The 11,684-nt window shown below is 45.9% G+C and overlaps 3 non-coding genes across 3 annotated transcripts; 2 read left to right on the top strand and 1 right to left on the bottom strand.

The window, feature by feature from the left end:
• Positions 1-2,773: 2,773 nt before the first annotated feature.
• Positions 2,774-2,845, bottom strand: TRNAH-GUG. Its single transcript has one exon. It is a non-coding gene; the product is annotated as a tRNA-His (tRNA).
• Positions 2,846-3,483: 638 nt separating this feature from the next.
• TRNAH-GUG lies at positions 3,484-3,555 on the top strand. Its single transcript has one exon. It is a non-coding gene; the product is annotated as a tRNA-His (tRNA).
• A 1,488-nt stretch (positions 3,556-5,043) lies between these two features.
• Positions 5,044-5,115, top strand: TRNAH-GUG. The gene has a single exon. It is a non-coding gene; the product is annotated as a tRNA-His (tRNA).
• Positions 5,116-11,684: the final 6,569 nt, after the last annotated feature.

The following is an 11,684-nucleotide window of genomic DNA, read 5'->3' as shown; positions in this document are numbered from 1 at the left end:
TTGAGACAGAGTCTCACTCTGTTGCCCAGGCTAGAGTGCCGTGGTGTCAGCCTAGCTCACAGCAACCTCAAACTCCTGGGCTCGAGCAATCCTTCTGCCTCAGCCTCCTACGTAGCTGGGACTACAGGCATGCGCCACCATGCCCAGCTAATTTTTTCTGTATATTTTTAGTTGTCCAGATAATTTCTTTCTATTTTTAGTAAAGACAGGGTCTCGCTCCTGCTCAGGCTGGTCTCAAACTCCTGAGCTCAAACAATCCGCCTGCCTCTGCCTCCCAGAGTATTAGGATTACAGGCCTGAGCCACCGCATCCAGCCAACATTAACTCTTTTCATCCTCATAACAAGCCTGCTTTCCCCCACCCCACTCCATTTTACAAATGAGAAAACTGAGGCACAGACATGTTGCTTGCCCAAGGCCACCCAGCTAGTAAATTGATGAGTTAGGATTCAAACCCTTGGCAGCCTACTTCCAGGTGCCAGAGGCTTCATTACTAAGCTATGCTACCCCCTTAATTAGAGTTAGGACTCACCTAGATTAAGGGTATCATCTACTGTACCTCAGAATCTATCAGACAGAAGGGCAAAGAAAGTTCAAGTGACTTAGAATGGAGGCCAGAAACCTGCAGAAAGTAACAAATCCAACCAAGATGGGAATAGCTGGAGCTGGAATGTGAGTAGAGAGCTCTTACATTGCCTGCCTATCTTCCTAGTGGTGAGACCTAGAGAAGAGTTCAGACCTCAAGCTGGAAAGGGTGAAGAGAATGACCACATTCCCAGAATCAGAAATCATAAAACAGTTTTATAAGCAAGAGGCCAAGGGAAAGGCGGTGTGGACTGATTGCTCAGAGAGGGTGTCCCAGGGCAGCAGGATCTTGGTGAGGTCATCCCAGGCTAGGTTCTCCAGCTCTCAGCTTTGCCAGCCCAGAAACTCCATTTTGTCAGTGCACCTAGAGATAAGTAGGCTCAAGGGAAATGAATTACACCAACCAGACTCTTAAGAGTCTAAACCAAAATACCCGCACTCAGAAGAACAAAAGCCAACAAACCAGAAGCTTATTCAAAGCAATGCTCTTTCCTGTAGGAAAGTCTAATAGACAGTCAAATCATTATCATTCTGTTTTGTGAGTCTGAAATCAGAGTAAGAATTGATGGAGTGACATCAGAAGAGGATTTCATGCAATATTGATAGCTGGATATATCCATCTCTATGCAGTCTGGATTAGCTGCCAAGAAGGCCAGTTGAAAGTGCAAGAGAGCATCCTCCCTTTCTGCAACCAGATCACAATACAACACTTTCAGTTCAGCTTTCTTTAGCATTCCTGGCTTCAGACAGGTGAGACATGGGTTATCTCAAATGGTGGAATTTGTGGGTTTGTTTTCTTGGTTGACTCTTTTTTCCTTGTAATACTCTAAGAGAGTGACCATTCCTGACTTTCTCTCCAGGATGTGGGAGCAGCTCGTCGCCCACAGAAGCACCTGCAGGAGCAGGTGGAATGATGTGGCCAGGGCCATCAGGGGAAAAGCCAGGGCTTTTCCTTTCTTCCCACCCTGATACCTTATTCCAGCCCACAGACTTAAGAACCTTCAGTGTAGTTATTTGGTGAGCAGTCTGAGGAATAGAAATCATCACACTCTTGTAGGCTGGTTCTTTTTTTGTTGTTGGCGATGTTGATTTTCTATATATATAACTCTTAAATCAGTCATGGTAATTTCTCAGACTCACCTTCCCCCATTCTGTTCTGGTCAGAACACTTTTGCAGTCTGAGCCATCCTGTCATGTGGCTTTAAACTGGCCAAATGTAGGGAACTGGAAGCCGGGATACCCCAGGGAAATTACAGCCCACAACAGTGTCTGGCTTTTAAGCTTGTTGGGTCAGTTTTGTTATGGGTAAAGAGCGCCACCCCATTGCAATGTCCATCTCTCCCAGGAATGCTCCCAGACATGCTTTGCCACCCCCAGGTCCCCTGGGAGGAGTTGGAGAGGCTCAGTCCTCACTCAGTCCTCTCATTCCCTCCATGACAGTAACACAGCCACCACCAGCCACCTGAAAGCCAAATCCAAAACGCACTTCCACTTTGCCTAATGCCAAAGGACAGACCTGAGTTTGTTGAGTTTGGGTTTTTTAGGTGCACATAAAACAAACTTAACAAAATTTGCTTTAAACTTGAGGTAGATTAGGAAAAAAAAACCCTCAGGAGAAAACACCCTCTCACCTAGGAGGCTGTGGAGATGGAGGTCACAAACCCCTCATTAGTCCCCTCCTACTGGCTACAGGAACTAGCGCCCCTGATGCGGTCCTATTTTTCACGTGTCACAGAATCCAAACCAAGAATGGTTCAGTGTATTGTCTAATCTGCATTCTTCTAACGCTTAATCAATGTTTGCACACTGTTCCTATAAACCCCTACGCCCCCAAAGCATTGAAGTTTTAGCTAGTGTGAGGCTTTTTAGAGGAACTAATATATGATTTGACCATTGATAAGGGTCAAATAAGGAAACAGAAAGAGTAACACACAGGATATATACAAAAATAAAATAATCACACATTGGGGAAGACAGAGGGTGGGTGGCTGATTCATTGGCAGATTAAGAATTAAAAATGGGAAGGAAGGTTCCAGAGCGTACACAGAATTTTTTGTGCACACGTAATTGCTCTGTTATAATTTCAGCCCTGACCTAATAATACGTAGCAGCTCTCGCAATTAACCACGGAGAAGAACGGGGGTTCCCAGGTCTAAAAAGGCGCCCTTGCCGTGCCATTGTTCCCACAATGCCGTGACTCGGATTCGAACCGAGGTTGCTGCGGCCACAACGCAGAGTACTAACCACTATACGATCACGGCGAGCTACCGGGACGCCACATGAGATGCGTGACCGAGTGTCGTCCTTCTTGTCTAGATGGCTCGGGTTCCAGCCTTCCCGAACTTCCCCTCCGGCACTCACGTTCGCCCAGGAAAAGAGCGGGCGCCGTGGACTCCCAAGCCGGGTTTCCGCTTGGCGGTCTGCACGGACCTCAGGGAATATGCAAGTGCTTTGCAGGCTAAAGGATTCCTGTGAGGCCCGTACTGAAGTGAAGCCCCAGGGTCTCCCGAATGGTGGCCCCAAGTCCCTCTAACGCTCTCCATACGCCCGCTGTCACGCTATCTGAACGGACTCTGGTTGGGACTGGAGCTGTCTCTTAAATTCTACAAGAAGGAAACTCAAGTTTCCTCACGCTCACAACTTCCTTGAAGAGCAGGGGAAGGGGAGCCCCGAGCGCAGCCTTCGCCGTGGAGAAACCGGGGTGTCTGGCTCGCGGTCAAGAGAGGAACAAAAATCCAGAACGCAGAGGAGATCAGTGCGCCTGCGTGGACGCAGAGTGCGGCTAGATGGAAGATGGGCGGGAACAAACAATGACAAATCAATGACATTGCAAAGGGGCGGGGCTTTAAACAGAGAAGAGTTCAGGCGAGGAAGTTAAACTTCAGGTCCCCAGTAGCTCGCCGTGATCGTATAGTGGTTAGTACTCTGCGTTGTGGCCGCAGCAACCTCGGTTCGAATCCGAGTCACGGCATTGTGAGGACAATGGCACGGCAGGGGAGCTGCTTTTTATCGCACTCTCCCATTTTTATCCTGAGTTTGTAACATTCTGGGAAATGAACCCCAGGCTTCTTGTGACAGTTAGAAAGAACATTTATGCTAGCTCTGGCTGAATTGGACTTCCGAAACATAGAGCCTTCAGGTTTCTCCGGGGCCAGGGGAATTGTTGGAGACAAATCGCAGAGCGCTCGCTAGGCTGAAAGATGCTGTCATAGACTTATGTGCCGACTTCCACAGAAGCCCTGGGAGCGGACTCCTAACCGTGGCAAGAGAAGGGCTTCGCAGAGGAAATGACCTTTGAGGTAGCTCTTAAAAGCAGAATGGGAATTTGTCAAGCAGCCAGGGTAATTTCGTGTGCAAAGGCTTGAAGAAGACTTGGAAAAGAAAGATTATGATTCCTCTTTATAAGCCTTCAGTCTTCTTTGTAAGTCCCCACCACCACAACGCCCAAAGGCTCTGGCCTGGCAGTAGGCGCTTCTCAAGGACCTGTTGACTGAACGAGGAGTGCAAATAATTAGGGAATGGGGAACTACAGGAGGGAGAGCCAAGAGATGAGCGGGAAAAGGCAGGCAAATTTCCTGCAGTCTGGCGGTGAGGGTGAGCGATGCAGGAGTGAAAGGATTCAATGAGTGTTTAGCAGGATCCCTCTGGCGGCTCTGCAGGGGGTTGTCTGGAGTAGGTGGCACTGGCGAGACTGGTCACTCCGGATTCACTTCTCAGATACCAATGGCACGTCTTCAATTTAGCCAATAGCCATTGCCTACTGTGTACTCGGCCCGGTTCTAGGCGCCGTGGGGGCGGGAGCACAGATGGACAAGAAGAAAAACCGGAGCCGGTTCCGGCTGCCGCCCAGAAACACAACAGAGGTGGGCGCCTGGCCCAGCGGGAGCATAGCGGAGGGAGTCAGGGCTGTTGGGAGAGTATGAGAGGCTGGAAGGAAGTGGGTGTTGGGAAGACGGGGACCAGGAGGGGGAGATGCGTTCACTGAGTTTCTTCTACATGACAATCCGGTTCTGGGGGCGTCTACGCAGTCCGCAAAGGCAGCGTTGGGTTACTGCTGGAAGATCCAGCGGGGAGGAGAACTCCTGAGGAGCGTCCCGTCCAGGTTTGGGAACCCTGGAGGGTTCGCTGTAGGGGTCTCCAGGGCACAGGACATCGGCGACTCCAAGGACAGTCTGAGCTCCAGCCAGCCCCGTTCCTGGATGCCCAAGCGGTCTCCCCCAAACTCCCACTGCGCTCACAGGGAACCCACTTCATCATCACCACCGCCCATGCCTAACAGCCCAAAACAAGAGCACCCAAGCCACTGGCGAGAGTGCAATGCGCCTGCGCGTTCTCAGACTCAGCGTCAGGCCGGAACCCCGCCCCATAGGTGGGCCATTTAATGACGCGTAGACTGGGAAGGCCTATGACTGCTGAAGAGGACAATCAGACAAACAGCCTGACAGGTCCCCGGTAGCTCGCCGTGATCGTATAGTGGTTAGTACTCTGCGTTGTGGCCGCAGCAACCTCGGTTCGAATCCGAGTCACGGCATTGTGGGAACAATGGCACGGCAAGGGGTACGCCTTATGTTTTTTTCCCAGTCCGTAACATTTTGTATAAATCATAATTCAGTTTCTTGAAACGAACCGCTCCTTCTCTCTCCCTTGAAAATTGAGCCATCCCAAAGATCAGTGCCTCCTGTAATTCTCATTTAATGCTCCGAATACAGCTTCAGATGAAACAGTTGAAATCCCTTTCCTCTCCAATATCGGTGTCTAAATCATTCCACACCAGCAAAACAGCGCGCTCATGACCTTGTGATTTTTTTCCCCTTTTCATCTATTTTTTAAAATTAGGACGTTTATTTTTAAATCGAGAATACATGCACAGAAGTCTAGTGAAAAGTGTCTCCTCATTCTTCACCCTATCCACAATTATTGACAGTTTCCAGTCACATCTTTCCATGACACTCCTTGTATGGACAAATAATTGTGTATGTATATATGTATGTAAATATATCCCTCCTCGCTTCTTTCATAAAACTCAAATATTCCCTTCCTTGTCCCCCCTAAACCCTCCCCCCCCAACTCAAGTGATGGGAAGTGAACAGAACGTGAGGCAATAGATTTGCATAAAGGCAGATTTGCACAAACTCTCTTTATGGGGAAGAATTTGTCTACTCCAGAGCAATCTCCACCCATCTCCAGTCCTGTCCTTTTTCTCCCCAGGCCCAGACTCCAGGCTAGGAAGGTGGGGGAAGAGTTTGTGTCGGTATGATAAAGGAAAGGGATTCTTTACCGTACCTATAAAAACCTCTGGATGGGAGCCTGGGCGGCAGACCAGCCCTATTTTGGTTTCACATTGGAAGGGCAGGAAAGCATCTTGATTAGGAGTAAGGTAAAGGGACTTGACTTGGCAATCCATTTGGAGACCCTCCACTCCCATCTCTCCTTTCTCTTATTGTCAGGATTCAACTTAGAAATCGCAAATCATTAAAGTTAGAAAATTCAAGTTTGTTGAAGACAGGACTGAGTCTTACACATTTGTGTTCCAAGCACACAGGCTCTCCATTAATATTTGAACAGAGGTTTTCTATGGAATCTATAAAAGTGAAGTGGCAAGGTTTTTGCTTTGTGGTTGCATCTTAAGTGGTGTTCTTTCAACACAGAACCATGTTATTTTCATATCAAATAGAAATAGCATGTGCTTCCACTAAAAAGAAAAATGTGTTCTCCCACTCATTTTTCTAGTAACTTGTAGCCCTTTTAGGTCTTTCTTCCTTCCTTCTTTCTTTCTTTCTTTCTTCCTTCCTTCCTTCTTTCTTTCTTTCTTTTCTTTCTTTCTTTCTTCTGTCTCTCATCCTTGACAAGGACATGACCTGGAGAGATATTGCACTTTCCTCTTAACTCTATATTAAGGGGAAAAAAAGTGAAAGTTGGTGGTAAAAGCAACTGACTTGGGGCTTCAATGAAATCCTAAGGCCTAAGATGGTCTTTGGAGATGTGGCCTTATCTAATGGCACCCAGGCTACTCGTCTTCCACCAGTTGTGCTTGATGAGGACATGAGCCTAATGAACCAGATCTTCTGATGTTTCAGAAGAAGCCAGCAATCAGGAATTTTGCAAATTCTTAAATATTGGTACCTAATTTAATTATTTTTTTTAACACTGAGGTGACAAAAACAATATAGACCAAACAAAATTTGGTCCAAATGAAGCTCGATTTCAATATCCAGAATCCCAAAGAATAAAGTGTACATGTGAGAGAGTAGTAGGATGTGGTTGTCCTGTCAAGGTTATGGACATATATGAACCCAAGACAAAGGTGCAGACAAAAGGCAAGGAGCAGATTTAGAAGAAGGCAAAACTGGCTGGGCATGGTGGCTCACACCTGTAATCCCAGAACGTCTGTAATCCCAGCATTTTGGGAGGCCGCGTCGGGAGGATCACTTGAGGCCAGTAGTTTGAGGTTGCAGTGAGCTGTGATCAGGCCACTGCACTCCAGCCTGGGCATATAGCAAGACTGTGTCAAAAAAGAAAAAAAGAAGGCAAAAGGGATCAAAGTTCAGGACAGAAGTGGGCACCCAAAGTCAGGCAAACAGGAGATAGGACACGACACTCAGTACCCAGTGAGAAAATTGAGGGTTAAGGAGTAGGCCTTGGGACATGCATGACTTTAGGAGGTTAAGGGAGGAATGTGGTCTAAGAGGGAGGAGAAAAACCAGGAGATTGTCATTTAAATGAAAGTTTGGGGGAGGTTAACTGGGGAGGTCAGCAGATTCAGGTGCTGCAAAAGAAGTCAATGCGGGGGGAGACAAAATTATTGGATTTGACACTTAGAAGTCATTGTTGACTTTTAAAACCTTCCATTTATACTTTGCCCCAATAATTCTACTTTTGAGAGTCTCACCAAAGGAAATAATCCTAAACTAGGAAAAGTTATCTACATAAAGACGCTCATTACAGTTATTTAGAAAGAGGGAGATTGGTAATAGCATAAGTGCTCAACAAATAAGACAACGTTGAACTAAACTGAGGTATGTTCATTTGGTGACATATTAAATAAGCATTTTTAAAGTAAAAAGTCAATTTTTAAATACCATTTCCAACTAAAAGGAGTAAGATTTCCTTAAAGAAATGACTGATTCTAGGTCCGCAGCAGGGGAGGTACAAGGTGAGTCTGGAACATCTTGTGTGGGAAAGCAAGTAAGTGCTTAAAAATTGATGGGACCAAGAGAAAAGGACACAGGAGCTTCTTGAAAAGGCTCTCATTGGCCAAATTTGGGACAATTTGAGCATCAAAAATAATAATAATAATATAATGATGATAACGGATTATATCATGTTGAATAAAAAAAGAAAAGAATTTTTCACTCCATGGTGATGTGAGGTGTGGGGTGGAAAGGGAAGCAGAGGTGAGAAAGTTCTTTTTTACAGAAGAATGCCAGCTAATAAATGCAGAAGGAATAATAGAATTAGAGAATCACTATTTTGCAATTCCTAGTATAAGCACAGATGATCAACAGAGGCTAAAATCAATGGATAAAACTGCTGCTGGAAGCAGATAGCTAAAAAGGTCTCAGGACATCACCCACAGCTTACTTTAAATTTTAAAATGGAAAGATCTGGTGGACTCCAACTTAACCAAGTCCTCAAGCCTAGCATCACCAATAAAGGAACGAATAGGCTTTATGGACCTGCTGATGTGACACACTATAAAGTCCATAATGTCTCCTAGGTAGTGTTCTCTTCGGAAATGTTTAACCTGAATCTAATCATGAAGAAATTATGGAAGAATCCAGAATGCAGGACATTCTACGTGATAATTGGCCTGGACACTTCAAAACAATAAATGTCATGAAAAACCAACTAGCAACAAGAGTGGGGGGGACTGTTCAAAATTAAAATAGACTAAAGAAACTTAATAAACAAATGCAATGATTGAATCTAGAATCAGGAAAAAAAACAATAAAAGACACATTTAGGAAAAATGGAAAAATCTAATGAGGACTGTATAATAGACAATATTATTAAATAAATGTTAAATTTCCTAAGTATGATAATGATCTTGTGGCCCTATAGAAAAATTCCTTATTGTTAGAAAATGCCTGCTGAAGTATTTACAGCTGAAATGTCATGATATTTGCAATTTTCACTGAAAGAAAGGGAGGAAGGGAAGGGATAGAGCAAATATGGCAAAATGTTAAAAAGTAGTGAATCTAAGTGAAGGGTATACAGGTTTCCACCATACTTTCTTTGAACTTTCTGTAGGTTTGAATTTTTCCCCAAAAAAGTTGGAAAAAAATAAAGCCTATGTAACAAAAATGGGGAAATTATCATACAATGTTAAGTAAAAAATATAAGGATGTAAAATCGTTTGTAGACCACAATTATAGCTATACAAACTAAGGAATAAGAGAAATTATCTTTATTCATTTAAACATTTGTTAAGCTGTTGTTTGGTGACAGGCTCTGCAGTAGATGACGGGAACACCCCTACTTCCCTACAGAATCCAGATTCTATGGGAAATGATTAACATGCAAGAATTTGGATCTAGAAAACTACATCCAATTCTCAGCGGAGCCTTGCTGTGATTACCTCACTTCTGTATCCTTGGTTCCCATCAAGATGCCTGGCCCTCTTGAGGTGCTTAACACTTCCTGCTTCCAGGAGCAGCTCACACTCTGGTGAGGGAGGAAAGCACATTAACAGATCATTTAAAACAAGAGTAAATGCATGGTGCACACAAGGAATTATAATTTTTTATCTTTTTTTTTTTTTTTAATAGAGATAGGGTCTATCCTCCCACTTCGGCCTGCCAAAGTGCTGGGATTACAGGCATGAGCCACCATGCCTGGCTCAGGAATTATAATAAATCATTTAAACCCTACTTTCATGACATCCTCCCTTCTTCCCACCTAACTTTATTCCTACTTTTCCCCACCATGAATATTCCCCTTCTTTATGGTATGCTGATTCCCATCTCTGTGCCTTTGCCCAGCTCACACTGACCTCCTGGCTTGGAATGATTTTTGCTTCATCTGTCCAAATCCTACCTAGCTCACATCTACCTCCTGCATGAAGGGTGCAGACTTGATTGATTTCATTCCTCTGACCTGTCAGCAGCTCCACTCTATACTTTTTGACCATGTGGCCTCTCATGTGACACCTTCCATTGTAAGCTTTTTACAGGTTTGAAAACTTGTTCATATTCATCGTCTCCCTTAATCCTCACACAATGATCATCACGCCCTTTCCAGAGATAAGGAAAGCAAGGATCAGTGGCATTAGAGTACTTTCCCCAAATATCTGGCTAGAGCCCACAACCGTTGGGCTCCTAGCCTGTGATCCTCCCATGCCCTCACACTTGGTGATTGTGGAGACCCTCCTCCCATAAGGATTAACTGGACTGTTCTTCCTGTATTTATCACCTCTATGTCCAGCTTTGCATTGTTAGTCAATTTTTAAAACTACACATTTTAAAAATGTGCACGTTATGTTCTCTATTATGTTTCACAAAACCAGGCACAAGATCAGATTTTTCAGTATCTCCTACAGTCCTGCTAACCCAAGTGTGGTGGAGGGCCAGCAGCCCCTATCACCTGAGAGCCTGTCTGGATCTAACCTCTAGGGAACAGGGCCTGAAAAAAGTAAAAATCTAAAAAAGAACTAGAGAGTCTGGGACCCCACCCCAGCTAGACCTACAGAATCAGAACCTGCAATTTAACAAGACCTCTAAAAGATTCTTGTTGACATTAAAATTTGAAAAGCACTGTCCCATATATAACACTCACTAACATTTGTGCCACGCAGGAACTCAACAAATATTTTGAGATCTGGGGCCCTGGGAATCCTAGGAGATTCACAGTTTGGCCATCACATCCTCCTCTACTCCCCCAGCTTTGAACTCCCCTCCCTTTAGGGCTTCATTGCTCTCTTTGCTCCCTCAAAAGGCAGGTATGAGCCTGGGAGTGGGGAGGCACTAAAGCAGTGGGGTAGGGGCGGTGGTGAGGTGAGGCTGCTACCTTCCCAGCAGAGCCAAAAGTAAACGTTGGCCTTGGCTTCAGGGCTACATTTCTGGTGAGGGATGGGCTTTATTTCTAAGACAAAAATGCCTAGCACTTGAGCATCCGAGCCTCTAAGGAGTTCGTGATAGACAACATCCGAACTGTTTCTAGACTTGATTTATTGACTTGTCTGTTTCCATTCTGTCACTAATCTGATTGACAATGAAACCCGGGATGTGACTTGAAGGTATTTCTGCGTGTGTGCGTACTGCCGTCAGGGCCGGGCGCGCCCGTGGGTGGGGGGTGTTTGCGCGAGAGCTGTTTGCGTATGAGGACAGCGCGTGTGAAAACGCCACGGGAGTAGTGGGTGTCTCCAGGGAGTTGTTTGTGTGTGGTGTGAGACGTGTTTGCATTGGGAAGCAATGTAGATTCGGGAATGTGCGGTGTACAGTTGGATGGGAGGGGGTAGGTGGGGTAACACGGGGATGGGGTGGGCTGTTACAGACACGTCTTATAGAACAGCCTCTTCTCTTGCCCTCCCTAGATTTTTCTCCTAGAATATTGTTCCCCGGTTTTGAGGCCTCGTTGGAGGGGAGAGGAGAGGCGGAGGGCGCCCCAGACCCAGGAGTCTGGGAGCTACCCTCTCCGCGCCTCGCACGAGCCGAGAGACAGGGAGCAGGAACAGATGGGGACTGGTGTGCGCCCCATAGGGGCACGCGTGGCGACACGTGGAGGATTCACCCTCAGTCCAGGAGTCGCATTCCCTGCCCCGGGGTCGCCCACTTCACTTGGCGCGCGTCCACATGGGCTGGAAGCCCTCGCCCCTTCTTCGCCTCCGGGCGGGGGGAGGAAGACCCTGTCAGGGAGCGGAGCCCCGCCCCTCCCTTGTTACCGACGAGCCCCGCCCCCTCCCGCCGCCCGGCGGAGATCCGCCCAAAATGTTAAAAAGTAGTGAATCTAAGTGAAGGGTATACAGGTTTCCACCATACTTTCTTTGAACTTTCTGTAGGTTTGAATTTTTCCCCAAAAAAGTTGGAAAAAAATAAAGCCTATGTAACAAAAATGGGGAAATTATCATACAATGTTAAGTAAAAAATATAAGGATGTAAAATC

This window comes from Propithecus coquereli, unplaced genomic scaffold, assembly GCF_000956105.1.
Source record: "Propithecus coquereli isolate 6110/MARCELLA unplaced genomic scaffold, Pcoq_1.0 Scaffold3, whole genome shotgun sequence".
NCBI classification, from domain to species: Eukaryota; Metazoa; Chordata; class Mammalia; order Primates; family Indriidae; genus Propithecus; species Propithecus coquereli.
This window is presented reverse-complemented; position numbering and strand designations above follow the sequence as displayed.